The sequence below is a fragment of the Mustela nigripes genome, chromosome 2 (assembly GCF_022355385.1).
Source record: "Mustela nigripes isolate SB6536 chromosome 2, MUSNIG.SB6536, whole genome shotgun sequence".
In the NCBI taxonomy this organism is placed as follows: Eukaryota; Metazoa; Chordata; class Mammalia; order Carnivora; family Mustelidae; genus Mustela; species Mustela nigripes.
In genome coordinates this window covers 16,754,151-16,770,045 of record NC_081558.1, presented here as the reverse complement: position 1 = coordinate 16,770,045, position 15,895 = coordinate 16,754,151, and positions in this window count along the sequence as shown.

The following is a 15,895-nucleotide window of genomic DNA, read 5'->3' as shown; positions in this document are numbered from 1 at the left end:
CCTTCTTTCCTTCTTCCTTCCTTCCTTCCCCGCTTCCCCTCCGTGGCCCTTTGGTTGACTTCTCTAAAATCCATGAGCCCCACATGGTGAGTCCTGGACAAAATAAGGGGGAGTCATGCTGAAATTCTGCTTCCTTGCTCCCCCTCAAAACTATCCCAAACCCTCTCAGCCTGCTCGCCAGGACACTGAGGTAGGGGCAGGGCTGAGCTGGAAGAGGCCTGGGTGCCCCTCCCTTGCTCTTTTCCTCCCATTCTCCCTCTGGGAGGTGGCACCACCAGCAATCAGGGATCCATGGGGCATTGGTCCCGGGGCTGCCCATGTCACAGGTGGGGAGACTGAGGCCCAGAGCAGAGAATGGCCTTACCTGAGTCACCCTGGGAATGAATGACAGGGTGGGAGCTAACTTTGTCCCCAGGCTGTCAGAATTGAAGGGGCCTTAGATTCCCGACTGACTCGGATGGGGAAACTGAGGCACTCTCAGGCCAGGAGGACCCAGGAGGTCAGGGCAGCTCCGTCAGGGTGCAGGCGAGCACATCTGCGTGGGAGAGGAGCCTGTGTGGATGGGTTTCAAGATGAGCACAGATCTGGCTGCCTGTGGGCATGGGTGTGGTGTGGGGACTTACCTGTGAGTGTGTTGGGATCATGAGTGTGACAGTGTGTGGGGGGTGTGTGCCAGCAGCGTATGTGAGCCCATCATGGGCAGGGTCTGAGTGTCTGCGGGAGTCTGCCTCATCTTCCTTTCATTCTCTCAGAGTCTATGGAGCACCAGCCGTGTGCCTGGTTCCACGCTAGGCCCTGCGAACCCTGTAGTGGAGAAAGCAGTCAAAACCTCTGCCCTCCAGAGCTCCCAGAGACCTGACAAATCATCATCCACAAAGTGTGTCAGCAAGCAATCATGGCTGAGGAGGGCCCCAAAGCAGGGCGGGGGGGGGAGGCCGTGCGTGTGTGCTCGGCATGCTTGTGCGTGTAAGAGCTGGGAGGGGCTGACGTGTTAAGTCACGAGGCTGGTGATGATCGGAGATGGCAATGGTGGGGCAAAGATTTAAAAAAAGAGGAGCTAATACCCAGAATATATAAAGGACTCCTGTGGGTCTGTGGCAAGATAATAGACAACCCAACTCAGAAAGGGGCAGAAGACTTGAACAGGCAATTCTCCAAAGCAGATGTACAAATGGCCAATTAGCATGTGAGTAGAAGTTTGATGTCACTAATTAAGGGAATGCAAATTCAAACCGCCAGGAGCTCTCACTTCACACCCAATTAGGAGAGCTCTCATTCAAGAAACAGGGGCTCGGGACGCCTGGGTGGCTCAGTTGGTTAAGCAGCTGCCTTCAACTCAGGTCATGATCCCAGCGTCCTGGGATCGAGTCCCACATCCGGCTCCTTGCTCAGCAGGGAGCCTGCTTCTCCCTCTGCCTGCCATTCTGTGTGCCTGTGCTCGCTCTCCCCCCACCTCTCTCTGATAAATAAATAAAATCTTAAAAAAAAAAAACTACATTAAAAAAAGAAACAGGGGCTAACAAGTGTTGTGTTCTAGCTATGCAGTGGCCCATCACTCAGCCCCGAAGAAGGAAGGACCTTCCGGCCCTTGCTACAACATGGGTGGACTTTAAGGATATTAGGCTAACTGAAACAGGCCAGACCCAGACCATATCATGTGATTCCACTTAAAGGAGGTACCTTGTGTCATCAAATTCATAGAGGCAGAAAGTAGAATGGCGGTGGTAGGGGGCTGGGGAAGTTGTCAAAGCAGAGAAATAAGCAGGAGAGGAGTTCAGCTTTTAGCTGCGTTTCCCCAGAAGCAGAGCTGAGACCAAGTCGTGAATGCAAGTCGTCTCCGAATGCAAGTCGTCTCCCCGGGAGGTGACCCCAGGGAGCATGGGAGAGCAGCTGGAAGGGAAGGAAGTCTCTACGGGGTGCCCGGGAGCAGAAAGCCCTGTGGACAGTTGGGGTTCGGCCCCACTGGGGGCCTCCAGGAGACTAAAGGGATGAGGAAACCAGACTCTCCAGCCACGCCCGTCTTCAGCGAGTCCTCCAGGCAGCTGTGTGGGCATACAGGGGAGATATGTCTGGGTGGGCACAGAGAGGAGACATGCACAGAGGCCCTGAGATGGGCTCAGACAGCTCCATGGGGAGGTAGTGGGGCCTGAGTCAGAGAGGAGACAGAGGGCCTGTGGCCATGGGGAAGGCTTTGGCGTGTGCTCCAGGGAGACTGTCCCAGCATCACTCTGACCTCCAGGTGGAGAGTAGACTGGGGTCCCCGAGCAGAAGCAGGGTAACGAGGAGACAGGGTGTGGGAGGGAGAGGCAGATGCACGTATGCTCAGCCCAGGGGAGAGGAGAAGCGGTCACACTGCAAGTCACTTTGAGACCGGTCTCAGCAACATCTTGGGCCAATGTTGAAGCTTTCGAGGCCTTCTGGCTCCTTTTCCTTGTTTCCACAGTACCTCCTAGTGGTACCTCCTCGAGGTACCTGTGAACTTGCTGGACTCTGGCAAGCCTCCCTGGACAGCTGGGGGCTGGGGACTCCCTCCAGGAAAGCAGGGCCTCCCTTTGGTCCCAGTCAGGGTGGGGAGCCTCGTGACAGGCTTCTGGGCAGCCCCTCATTCCTGCCTGCTCCAGCCGCTTCCTTCCTGGGACTTCCTTTTTTTAAAAGTCTCCAGTGGCCACATGGGACTGGGAGGTCCCAGCCTTCTCTCTCTCTGGGGATGCCCACCTTGCGCTGGAGGCCTGCGGGCAGGGGGGTACAACTGTTCTGTCATCTCCAGCAAGAAGGGACCCTGCCTGAAGGTTCACGTATGTCCTGGATCCCGGGGGGGATATGTGCTCTCTCAAGGAGGCCTGTCCCTGCCCTGGTTTTCGGGACGGTCCTGCACCACTCTCAGGCTCCCTTGGTTCCTGGGAGCTACCGCCCTCCTCAGCTTGGCTTGCCAGTGGAAGAGAGCAGCCCACATATTCCCCCAAGATGCTCTGCAGCCCAGACCCGCTGATTGTCCTGTGTGGACCCGGGGGGAAGGGGAGGACAGGCCGGAGGTAGCTGGTGGGATACAGCAGGGGATGCTGGGTCTTGTAAGCTCGGGCTGGGGCAGCTTGGCCCCACTTGTTGGGGCTCTCCTGTGCTTGGAATTTGTCTCTGGCCCAGCCATGGTCATGGGGCCCCCCTGGGGCCTTGTGCCTGTTATATATGGTTGTGCTGATCCCAGGTGGGCTCAGGTCACTGGCTGTAGGTCTGGGTGTCAGAGCGGATGGGGGGAGGGACACCGAGGGTGCCACTTGGCTGCAGGGCTGAGCCTCTTCCTCACCCTGCATCCCTCCTCCACGACCCCGGCCGGGTAGCATGCATATTTCTGTGTGCCCGCAAGTGGGCCGGAGGATCCGTGCCTGTGAGTGTATCTGTGGGGGCGTGAGTTGCCCACGTGCATAGCTGGACCTGCGTGTGCTGCCAGTCGGTGCATTCGCACACGTGTGTGCACCTCTGTGCGTGTGCGTGTCTGTGTGTGTCAGCATGCATGTCTGAGCGTGTACGTGTTGGGGGCTCTGCTGAGTCAGTGCGGGTGCTGGGCGGGCAGCGCTGCCAGCCGGGCCGCGGCCTCCCCACAGTTGCATAAACACTGTCCCAGCTCCCTCCTCAAGCAGGGTGGTCCAGCCTGTGGCCCTGTGGCCAGGGGGAAGGGATCGGCAGAGGGTTGGCCCCGCTTTTAGTCTAGTCCCCTCCATGCCTCTAGGGCCAGGACCCGTGCTCTGTAAGGTGGGGTCTAGCCGGGGGTCTCCCTATGTCTCCCTTTCCCCATCCGGTCTGAGGCCTGATCTTTGGGGTCTTTCTAAAGTGGCAGGAGTATTCACCTCCGGTTTTAGTCCTGGTCCAGGCTGATCTAGAGGGTCAGCGGGGCAGGCTGGGGGCGAGAGGTGGAGGTCAGCCTCAGGACCCCGGAAGGAACGGTCCCTCCTTTGCTCCGATGTCCTTGCTTGGCTGCTTCTGGCTCTTGGTGGCCTGTTGTACCCTGCAGCCTCTCCCCAGACCCCATCCTCAGGGTTCAAGGGGTCACCATCTGGGACATGGAGCAGATGGTGCCAACTGGGGTCTAAGAGGGCCAGACACTCAGACCAAGGTAGAATGAAGTCAGCCCAGGTCTTGAACACATCAGGTATTAGAGGAAGGTCTTCCTAGGCCATGAGAAGAAAAGAAATCAGACCGCGGGTATGAGAAACTGGGCGCTAGAGCCACGGAAAACTGAAGACCACCTTAAGAGAAATTGGGGTTGGAGTAGAAAGGGTCCAAGCCAGGGATTGCATGAAGTCAGAAGCAGGGTGGGCTGGGGTGCAGAGGAAGTGGGGCGAGAGGCAAAAGAAATTGGGCTGCGGCCGGTGTGAGCCCGCAGTGTGGAAATGGGTGCTTGGGGGCACCAGGCCTGAACACTGTGCTGTGAGTCCTAAGGCTCTGGGTGGTGGGGAGTGTTGAGGGGAGGGGGCCGGGATGAGCCTGCCTGAGTGCAGGGCCTGCCTCACCCCCGGGACTGCTGACCTGGTGGCCTCGGAGAACCCAGGAAAACCCCAGACCTTGAACCCGGTGACCTTGCACCGCAGTGGCTCCCTGGGGGTTCTCCCGGGTCCCTTCCACCCAGCCCCAGGCCCGCCCTCACCCAAGTTTGGGGGTTATTTGTTCCCGCTTTCCCAAAGCCACACAATCCTGGTTTGCCCAAACGCTGACAGAGCACGGCTGGAATGTGGAGTGTGTGTGAGTGTGTGTACACACGAGGCTTCCCGGGGCCGGCCGCTAAACAGGCCCCCTCCGGTCTCAGCAGCCGGGGCGCAGGGCCCCTTGGACAGGGGAAGGCCTAGGTCGTCAGGGCCAGAAGGGAGCCCTGACTCCCCCCTCCTCCCCTGCCTCGCTGAGGATGCTGAAGTTCAATCATTTTCTTCCAATCTCTGTCCCCTCCTCTGGCCTGTGGGTCTGGGTACCTCACCTGTCTAGTGAGGTCTCGGTGAGAATCAGGACACGAAAGCCTTTCTGGAGGTTGGGGGCGCAGGGTGAGGCATGTAGAAGACTCTGGAACTCCACAGATGGGGAGACAACACTCCTTGGGAAGTCTCAGGTCTAGACCAACTTTCTGATTCTTTATACTTTGGTCTAGCTGAATATGAGCGGCCTTTTCCCCTCACCATTCCCATGCCCCGGGTCTGGAGGCCTCTGTCTCTGTCTCAGCCCCCGTCCCCCCGGCTCCCCCCACCCCGCCCAGCACTTCTTCCATTTGACTTGCCATGTGGTCCCAGCACTTCCTCCCATAGTAGGCTTGGAAGTCACTTAAAGGTGCTCCGGAATGATACCCCCAGCACTGGAGCTAACTGGGAGAGGTAGTGAGCACCTTGTCCTAAGGGGTGTGCAAGCCGAGGGGAACCAATTCTAGTCATGAAGGCTGCAAAAGGGGTTCTGGTGCTGGTAGAGGTTGGAAGCATATGGGTGTCCCCAAGCCCCAGGGCCTAGCTTGTGACAATGTCCAAGAAAGTTTTCAAGAGAGAACAGTAAGGCCCATGTTGGTGGCCCATGGCCTTGCCATGAAGTTCAATTTATGCATCTTTAAGACCCGTCTTTCTTCCAAGATCCCATGCAGCCTACTCTTTTTTTTTTTTTTTTTTTTTTTTTTGGTCTGGAGAATATCCTTTTGTTTACAAAACAATGCTGATGGTAGCTGGTGGCTGGCTGTTGTTTTCATGTCTTTAGTTGGCAAAATCAGACCTTACAAGTTGATTTTTAAGTTGTGAGAAAAATCTCAGTTTGTTGCAATCAACATCTCCCTAAAGCCCTGGATAGAGACCCTTGAATGGGGCCCAGGCTTTCCAGGCCCGAGGCTCATTGGAATGAACTCATTCATTCATTGGTTCTTTCATTCATGCATAGTGTAATTATCAGATGCTCGTGCTGGCTCACAGGCCTGGCCCCGCCAGGTGAGACCGAGCGGGGAGTGGAGACTCAGCGGGGCCCACTCAGGTGAGCCCCTGAGACGGGCGGGGCCTGGTGAGGGTCAGCCCTGGGGTGGGGTCGGCCCTGGGGTGGGGGGGCAGCATGAGCATGGGATGATGTCTCAGTTCCCTTCATGGCAGTACCTGGGATCCTGTGATTCTGAGTGTCCCCGAAACTCTGGGAGCCTGTCGATACCTGTAGTCAGAGGTGGGAAGCCAGGGGCAGTCACGGCTTGTGTCTAGACACAGCACGAAGGCGCAAATACCCAGGGGTTTCTAGCCCCAGGAGGAGAAACCGTGCTCAGGGCTGGGGGACGGATAAAGGGAAAGCCGGGCACACCCCTCTGTATGGCCTGGCCTGAGTGAAGGGGCGTAGGGCTGGGAGCCCCCAAGAAGGAGATATACCCACATCCAACAGCTCTGGACCAGCTGGAAGCTTCTCCCTCTCTCCGGAGCTTGGGCTCTGCGCAGTCCATCTCCCACATGGTGCCTTCCTTGTAGTAAGGGGGTCCCTGGGGTAGGTCTGAAGAGTAGAGCTGGAGCCGTGGGCAGGCCCTGGGCCCCCAGGATTGTGTGGACAGCGAGAACCCTCTGGGGCCACATCAGGAGTGACTCCTACCCTCTTGGGCTCCTGAGGATCCAACCCTCGCACCACCCCCCACCCCACAGCTGCCTGGCTGTAGGGTCAGCAGGGCCAAAATGCCATCAAGGGTGGCCTCCAAACTCAGTCTTCAGCGCCCCCAGGTTGCCTGCCCCACCTGGGCTCCCGTCTCAGCTTCCTCTGAGGGCAGAGTCTATCCCCCAGGTGGAGGCCCTGACTCCTGCAGGCTGTGGGAGTAGGGCTGGGTCAGACCCCATTTAACACATTAGTGCTTGATGATGGGGTGTCTGCTGAGCTCCCAGTTCTTCCCCAGGTGCCGGGACAGTGCAGTGAAAATATCCCTGCCAGGTCCCGCTCTGGCTTTGGTCCAGCTCCCAGGTCTCCTGTCCTTGTGCCTTGGCTGGTGCTTCCAGACCCGCCTTGCCATCCCTGAGTGAGTGAGGAGAGACCATTAATTCCTTTAATCTGGAGTGGCTACCTTCCCTACGAGCTCCAGATTGTGACCTCAGAGTTGAACGGGAAGGGGCCTCGGACACCTGGGCCAACCTCTTTCCCAGGGCAAGTCTGATGAGCTGCTGTTTGCTTGAATACCTCCAGCAACAGGAAGTTCACCTCTTACTGAGGCAGCTCCCTGATGTGGGGCAAAAATTCGTCCAGGGCCCTCCCCAGCTCCCCAAAACTGGGTCCGCAGAACTTCTGCTCCCCAGCCTAGCTTCTAGGTGACTCTCTAAGCTGACCCCAGCCCTGCCATCCTCTGGGTTGATCCCTTGATCCAGGATGGGCCTTGCCCTCCATCAGGTGGCTGACCCCGCCAGAGCTCAGTTTGTTAAGGTCCTGAGCAGGGCAGGGACCTTGAGAACTGTCCTAGCTCCTGCTGCAGGCAGGGGACAGCAGGGCTGGCTCTGTAGTGGCAAGGGGGCCCCTGAGGCCACCTGTGTGGAAGGTAGCCCAGGGCCGGTGAATAGAGTCAGGGAACACGGTGTTACAGAGGGTGACAGGGCGGTGGGGGACACGTAGGAGGATCCAGGCTTAGAGGTAGGTAAGTTCAGGTGCGGACTGTTGGGGGATGTCCCTGCAGGTCTCCCTGGGGCTCTAGGTCTGAGCCTCAGTTTCTCTTCTGTGTTGGACTGGAGGTGTGGAAGCCTCTGGTGTTCTGAGCTCTGGAGAGGTTCCTTCTGGACTCTGAGCTTCGGGCTGGGGGCAGTAGGGGGAGGCGACAGCTGCTTTGAAATGTGGAGAATAATAAAGCAAGGAATGTCTGAGCTCAGGGGAAAAAATAACCCCCGCCCGCTGGGCCTCCCACCCTGCCTGGCGTAATGAATTAAGTACAGGGAGGCACGTTTCATGTGGGGGCGCAGGCTGGGGGGGGAGGCTAGAAGGCCCCTAATGAGAAACAGCGTCCTGGGTGGGGCCACCGGGATCTGGGGGTTCAGGGCCACCTGACCTGAACCCTGGGGGTGTCCTCACTTCCCCAAAGCTTCCTATCAATCCCCCTTTGTCCACGTGTGCGTGTGGGAAGGGGCACTGTCCCATCTCGGTGCTGACCTCTGACCCTGGGCTGCACCCCAGTGCTGGCTCTAAAAGTCAGAAATGGGAGAAAGTGCCGCTGACCTGGAGGGATCATCTCATTCTCACTCACTCCCTTTCCTGACTGGGGCTGGGTGGGTGCATCCTGAGTCCAGAATGATGGGGGCAAGGCTGCCCCCTGCTGGACTGACCAAACCTGCAGGTAGGCCCAGAAGCCTCTGACCAGAAGCCCCAGGTCCCCAGTCCAGGCCACCTCCCGCTTCTAGTCCCCGCAGGCCCTCCCCTTCCGCTGCCAATCCCTCCTCCCAACGTAGCCCTACCTTCCCTTCCTGCCCTATATCCCTGGCCCCAGCTCAGCTCCCGTTATCTCTTTGGGGCTTGGACATCAGCATCTCCCGGTCCAGCTCTACTCTTCCAGTCCACCAGTCTTGGGGGGCATCTGGCTTTTTCACGGTTCCCCTTCTCCCACCTCTGCTCTCTCCTTCCCCAGTGAACTTCATGTTCCCCCAACAAGGCTCACACTCAGTCTTCACTCATGCCGTTCCCTGTGTCTTGTCTGGTGGATCCCTGTTCAACCACCCCCTCCCAGGGGGCTCAGGGAACAGTAGGGTAAGTGAGTAATGAGACCATCAGTAAAAGGGTGAATTCTCAGCAAGAGAGCTAGAGAGCGGGGGGAGGAGGTTGGTTTGTTCCTGGGGCTCCCCAAGGAGCCTGCCCCACCTCCCAGCTTTTGCTGGCTTGGGGCAAAGCTCCCACTTTATTTTTAAGAAGTCTGGCCCGGGACTTGGAGCTCCTTGAAATATTCTCTCTCTCATCCCTTCTCTCCCCCACCCACTTTAATTAAAACCATTGTTTTGCAAGCACATGTTAATTAAAAAGCAAACATGTTTTGCTAAGTAATTTGGAAGCTCTGGCTATATGAACCAGAGTCATTCCAGTATAAAAAAGTCCCTCACCCAGCTTGTCCCAGTGTCTCAGGAGCCGAGGACACCCGTGGGTGCCCTAGATGCCTGTCCGTTTAGAAGTAGAGCTGCCGCCTGGGCGGGCCTACGCAGGACAGGGTGTCCTTTCTGTCTCACCGGTGGGGATGTGGAGGCAACTCAGAGGCCGAGAGCTCTGGCCAGCCTTCTGCAAACGTGTGCTGTGGGCCCCAGGAGCAGGAGCTGGTGAGGAAGCAAGCATAAAGGGTTCAAGTGCCTCATCCTGCAAGGCAGGGTCCTTGTCTCAGAGCCACTGCCCAGCTTGGGGGGAGGTGTGAAGGGAGAAGGGGGCGGCATGACAGGGCCGCAAGCCCAGCCAGGAGGGCCGCCTCCCTGAGGTCTCTAGCACACCCGGGACTAAAGTTCCCCAAAGCTGGGTCAGTTGATCCCTTAGGTGACGGCCCAAGGCAAGGACCAGCCTGATGGGCAAGGGGCACCTTGGATGCTCCGGGTAACCTCCTCTAGCCTCAGCTCTTCACTGCATGTCTGGTGATGGCCACAGTGCCATGTCCCCACCCTGGCTCCTGGCCCTGGGAGTCCGGGGGCATCTGAGGCCCTTCATACCTTGTGCAATAGCCTCAGGGCCCATGGCAGGGGGGCTAGAGCACCTAAGACATGGCAGGGTGTGTGTGTGTGTGTGTGTGTGTGTGTGTGTAATTCAACGACCTCCAGCCCTTCCTGCCCCCCACCCCAGGCAGGGATGGGCCTGTCTCACCAAGTGGCCTCTCCAAGCCTTGTCACCAACTTGCAACTTTTCTGTTGCTTCTCCCAGCCGGGAAGCCTGCGACTAGGAAGGTGTTTCTTACATGAATGTTGGGTGTGTGTCTCCCCACGTGGTCTCTGTGAGTCACTGTTAGCCGTGACCCTGGAGTGGAGAGGACTCTCCCTCGTCTTGAAGGAGGAGAGTGCCTGGGGCAATGAGCAGGAAGAGGCTGTTTGAGAATGGACAGAGAGGTGGTGAGCCCCAGCCCTGACAGGGCTCGGAGCTTCTGCACACACACACACACACGGACTCACAAGGGCTCAGGGGCAGGGAGCCAGGAGTCCCAGCTTCGTGCCACGGAGCCGGCCCTCACCCTGCTGTGCCCTTGGTGGAACAAGTATCTGCTGGCGTGTGTGTAACTTGTCACATGCAGTGTTCTAGCCCCCCCTCCCCCCAACACACAGCCTCCCCAGCCAGGGCACACGGTGACCCACAGCGACACACGCTGGCGGCCGGCTCCCGGGGCTCGGCCCTCCCTCGGCGACGCGCCAGCGACACACACACCGCCGCCTCTGCGCTCACACCCACATTCCGGGAGGAGTCACGCTCCCGCCGCGCTGCCCCAAGCGGGCCCGCGGCGCTTCTGTTCTGTTCCCTTCCAGCGCCGGGACCGCAGCGGGCGGGCCGGGATGAGCTCACGCCGCCGGCCGCCGGCCTCCCAGCCTAACTCGCTCCAGATGCCGGCGGCCCGGCCGGCGGTGCGGCCCTCGGGCGCCCCCTGCAGGAGGCGGCGGGCGGCTGGGGGCTGGGTCGGGGGAGGCCGGGGGCGCGCCGCCCGCCCGGAAGGGGAGGGCCCCAGGCCCCCGGCCCGCGCTCCCCGCCGCCCGGCCCGCAGCCCGCGTTCGGAGCCGGTGGGGGCGGCCGGGGGGTGGGGGCTGTCCCGCTTGCCCCTGCGTGCTTTCCGGGTCACCGGCCCACGCCCCCTCCTCCCTGGTCGGCCCCGCTCTCCTGTGCCATGTGCCTCCCCCCGCCCCACTCCCCCCTCCCGGCTGCCCTTGCCCAAACCTCGGGCTGCTCCCCCCACCCTCCCGGGCTCCCCAGGGCGCCCCGACTCTCGGCCAGGTAGGCGCTGCGGTTCCAGCCTCCGGGCCGCGGCCCTGGCCAGCCCTGCGGACTCCTGTTCCTCTCGGAACAAACACCCTCGTTTCTACTGGGAAAGCAGCAGGGGCCTGACCACCGCCTGGTTTTAATAAGGAGCTGGTATTTCCCCGAAATCGCGGGCCGGTGGCTGACCTCACGGGGATGACGGCTGGCGCCGGGCCAGGGGGCGGGAGCCGGCTCCTGGGTGAGCCCCCGACGCCTGGTCTTGCGGGGAAGTCGGGCGGAGAGGGAGGGGCTCAGAGCAGTCTCGAGTCCCAGCTCGGCTGCGGCTCACCCAAAACTCTGTCCATCTTTCTGTCTGCTGTCGCGTACCCTCGGCCAGTACTGCCAGAACCCTTGCCCAAGGGCCCGCTGTTCCCCTGCCTTCTTGTGTGACCTGGCAAAGGGCACAGCCCCTCGCGAGGCATTTCCTCCAGTGTCGGATGGGGCTCTTGTGGGATTAGAGAGGGGACCAGCGACGGAGAGCGGTGGACCCCAGCAACAAGTAATGTCAGAGGGCAGGAGGAGGTGGCTCTGACGCGGAGGGGGGGCGCTGGAGGCTCAGAGATCAGGTCTGAGCTTCCTGGAGCAGGGTGGGGAGACAGGGGTAGGTCCTGTCAGCCCCTGGGTACATAGGGACGATCCAGGTGTCTCCGCAGAATGACAGTCCTCATTGAAGGTTTAGCATAGGGCCTGAGGAGGGTGTCAAGGAAGGCTTTCCAGAGGAGAGGCACCTGAACAGAGGTGCATTTAGTCCGGTAGAGGCATGGGGGGGGGGCGGGGGCAGCATCTTTAGGCCCTGAGGCGGGTGGGTTGGGTGCCGGACTGAATGGAGGAGATTGGAACTAAGGCATCCTGGGGGTGAGTGCGGGGTCTGCATGACACCCTGTGCAGGGGAGGAGTCCTGGGAGCTGCTCTTGAAGTCTCATCTATAAATGAGGGACAAAGACTAAGAGCCAGAGGGGGACCCACAGTCCAGCGGAGGGACAGAGACCAGGACCTACCAAGAGAGCAGGGAGACAGAGAGGAGAGTCAGTGGGCAGATAGGCAGGAGGCGGGGGTGTCTGTGCTGGGCAGGGGAATCTGCCCCCACCCCCTGCCACCCCTCCCCCCCTTGTGATCTCTCTCTCTCTCCGTCAAATAAATAAATCTTAAAAAAAAAAAAAAGAGAGAGAATACAGCTGTGGCAAGATAGACTCTTCCTACATAAAGTTTACATATGGAAGGGGAGGACTTTTACTGTCTACCAGAGTAAAATATATAGTGCAGTGCAGAAGATCAGAGGTCAAGAGGGAAGACTGGGAGTGGGGGTACAACTTCTGAGAGGGGTTCCTGGGAGAGCCTCACCCAGGAGGTGACATTTGAGTCCCCACCAAATCTGGCCCAACACCCCTTAGCCGAGAATGGTTCTTCCAGAAGAGCATTTGCAATCAGTTCCATGATCGGAAAGGCTGAGCTTTGATGGTATCCCCCCTAAAACAATTCCATTCTTCTTCATAAACCCGTGTTACCAAAAAACAAAAACAACAACAACAAAAGTCCTCGGTTGTTGTTATATTTTGAATTTCATCTGTCAGTATTCTGTGGAAGCTGCTTTTCTCTATTTCTATGTAAATATGTGTATGATAGTCTTGATTTTGTCTCTTGGCCCATAATGCCCAAGATATTCAGTATCTGGCCCTTCATGGAGAAAGGTTGCCAACTCTGGTATAGACCCACGAGGGGAGGAAATGAACCGTCTGGATGTCTGGGGGCAGCCCGCGAGGCACATCAAGGAGGCCAGTGTGGTTGGAGCCCCACTAGTGAGGAGGAAAGGGACAAGAAAGGATCAGAGGAGCCTGGGCCAATGGTGAAATGCCGATTCCTAGGTATTTTTAAAAATATGTGTCGCTATCATTCATGGAATATCTTGTTTTCTGTGATAATTTCTCATCTGTTATTGCTGCATGATAGAAAGTTATTGATTCTATGTATTGACCCTTTCCCCAAGCTCTTAGTCTATTTTCTTATAGTTGTACTAATTTTTCAGTTGGCTCACTTGGGTTTGTTTTAGAAGGCAATTCTGTCTTCTGGAAAAGGATGCATTTAGTGTCTTCCTACCTATATATAACTCGGTTTCTTCCTTTCTTTCCTTCCCTCCCCCCACGTCCCTTCTCCTTGCGTCCCTATGCTCTGCTCACCTCCTTCCTTTCTCTCTTACCTTCCCTCCTCTCCCCTTCCTTCCCTACTTTTCCCTTCTGGTTTCCTCCTTCCCGGGCTCTGTCTTCCTCCCCTTACTTTCCTACGCTCCCTCATAAAAATGAGAATTCAAAATTTCAGAAGAACCTCCATGAGAGGTATCTCCTTCATGTATCTTTGATGACCTCCCTGGGGTAGGAGCAGAAGGCTTTGTCCCCAGACTGGGCCTGGATGTCATGGGGGGGACCAGGAGGGTCATACACAGACTCCAAAAGGGGAAGTCAAATGAATGCCTATAAATCAGAAGATGTTCTGTGGTAAGGAACAGGACACTGATGTCGAGTGGCTCTGAGGATAAAGGAGACTGGTGGGTGGCTGTTCCTCAGGAGTCCAGAGGTCAGGTGGCTTCAGTGGGTACACCCAGGTACAGTGGGTACACCCAGGACCTCTATTTCACTGCTCTGTGCTGTGCCATCCTCAGGATCAGAAAATGTGTCTTTCAACTTTGTTCTCCGTTTCAAGATTATTTTGGCTATTTGGGGTTTGTGAGATACCATATGAATTTTAGAATTTTTTTTTTTTGTTTCTGCAAAAAAAGTCATTGAGATTTTGGTAGGGATTGCATTGAATCTGCAGATTGCTTTGGATAATATTATCATTTTAACAAGACCGCATTAAGTCCTCCCATCCATGAATATAGGACATCTTTCTGTTTACTTTAAGTCTTTAATTTCCTTAAGCGATATTTTTTATAGTTTTCAGTGTACAGTTCTTACACCTCTTTGCTTAAATTCATTTATTCCTAGGTATTTTACTCTTTTTGTTGCGATCATAAATGGGATTGTTTTTCATTTCTTCTTTGACTGTTCCCTGTGTGCGCACTAGGTAATGCAATAGATGTTTGCGTGTTGATTTGGTATCCTGCAACTTTTCTGAATTTGTTTATTATAGCTAATAGGTTTTTCTTTTTTGTGAAATCTTTGTGGTTTTCTATACATAGGCTCACATCATCTGTGAACAGAGATAATTTTACTTCTTTCTTATTCATTAGGAGGACTTTTTTTTTTTTTTCCTTACCTAATTGCTGTGGCTAGGACTTTCAGTACCATGTTGAATAGTGGTGAAAGTGGGCATCCTTGTCTTATTCCTGATCTTAGGGAAAAGCTTTTAGTCTTTCACCACTGAGTAGGACGTTCGCTCTGGGTTTTTCATATATGGCCTTTATCCTATTGAGGAAGTTTCTTTCTATTCCTAGTTTCCTGAATGTTCTTTATCATGGAAAGCTGTTACATTTTATGAAATGTTTTCTTGCATGCGTTGAAATACAAGACTGTCGTCGGAAGGAGAGTTTTTTTTATTATCTACCTCTTTTCCTATGTATTTCTTGTCTTTTTGCATGTCTTGCAGTTTTGTTATTGAAAGGCAGACATGTAATATGTTGTAGCAAATCTGGACCATGGTTCCCTGTCCCCCCAACCCACCCCAGACTCGTGGTGGTGGTGTTTATTTGGTCATTCATTTGTTTAGTGACTGGGGTACGATAATCCTGTAATTATTTGCAGCCTCTGATATCCCTGCTCAGATCCCCCCCCCCCCCCCCCAGCTCAGCCATTTCCCTGGATCAACATAAGCCACTCAATGGTAAATGGTTGTGTGTAAGCTCCTTTGGTCAGTTTTATTTTCACTATTTATCATTGGATATGTGTGTGTATCTTGGAGACGGCTTTCACAGCTTAGGGAATTTATTTTTCCCCTACGTGTTCAGCCAGGGACTAGTAGCTCAGAAGTTCCTTATCCATTCACTCCTGAGAATGCCGTCTTGTGCACAAAGGTCTGTGCACAGTGTTTTTGACTCCTTCTCTTTTCACTCGTTTTCTGTGTTTAACTTCGAGCTAGTCTGCTGTTTCACTTCTTGCTGCCAGGATCATGGAGCTTTCAACCCTCTCTTAATTGCTCATCAGGAAGATCTCCGTTTTTAAACAAGTCTCTTAGGCATGAATTTCTCTACCGTCTGTTCCAAATAAATTCAGTTATTTCGGGCAGTGCTGCAGAGCACACTCCCCCTTTCAGCCTGCCTCTCCTCCTGGGCAGAATGTTTGTGCTGCTGCCCCAGAGCTGAGGACGGGGATGGCAGCCTGTTTCTCCTGGAATGAAACTGCTCTGCTCTGAGTGGGCACCGGGGACAGGGATGCAATCCAGCAGTCTTCTCACTTGCCTTTCCCAAGGTGGATCCTCTGCTCTATCAGTGAGCTGGGATGGGGTGACTGGAGCCCCCGGATTCTCAACCTGCAGTATCTGGGGTAGAGCTCCTGCTCTATGAGTAGGGGCAAAGTGAGGGAAGGGGGCTCTAGTTCTCTTGGGCATGCCTGTTGGAACAGGACTTCTGCAGATGGACCTGGGAGGATGAGAGATACCAGCGACCTGCTTCTACTGAAGTGAAATCTTAGCTGGGGGAGAAGGAGATCCCATCATCTTGGCCACTTGCCCAGAGTAGAGTTCCGTAATACGGAGCTAAGGAGTCGGGGGCTGGGAGCTGGTCATCGCTCAAATGCCACAGACTCTTGCTGCTCATACGAAGTTTTGTAGATTTTCTCGTGTAGATATTTCTCAATGCTTTGTATGGCCATAGGACAATTTCCAGAGACCTGAGATAGTTGTGTTTTAAAAAACATTTTTCACCAGTTAAATAGCTTTCTTTCTAGGGGAAGAATCAACCAAGTTTCTCACGAAGCCATTCTGGGAGTCCAAAATCAAAGTTTTATTTATTTATTTTTAAGATTTTGTTTATTTGACAGAGAGCGTGAGAGAG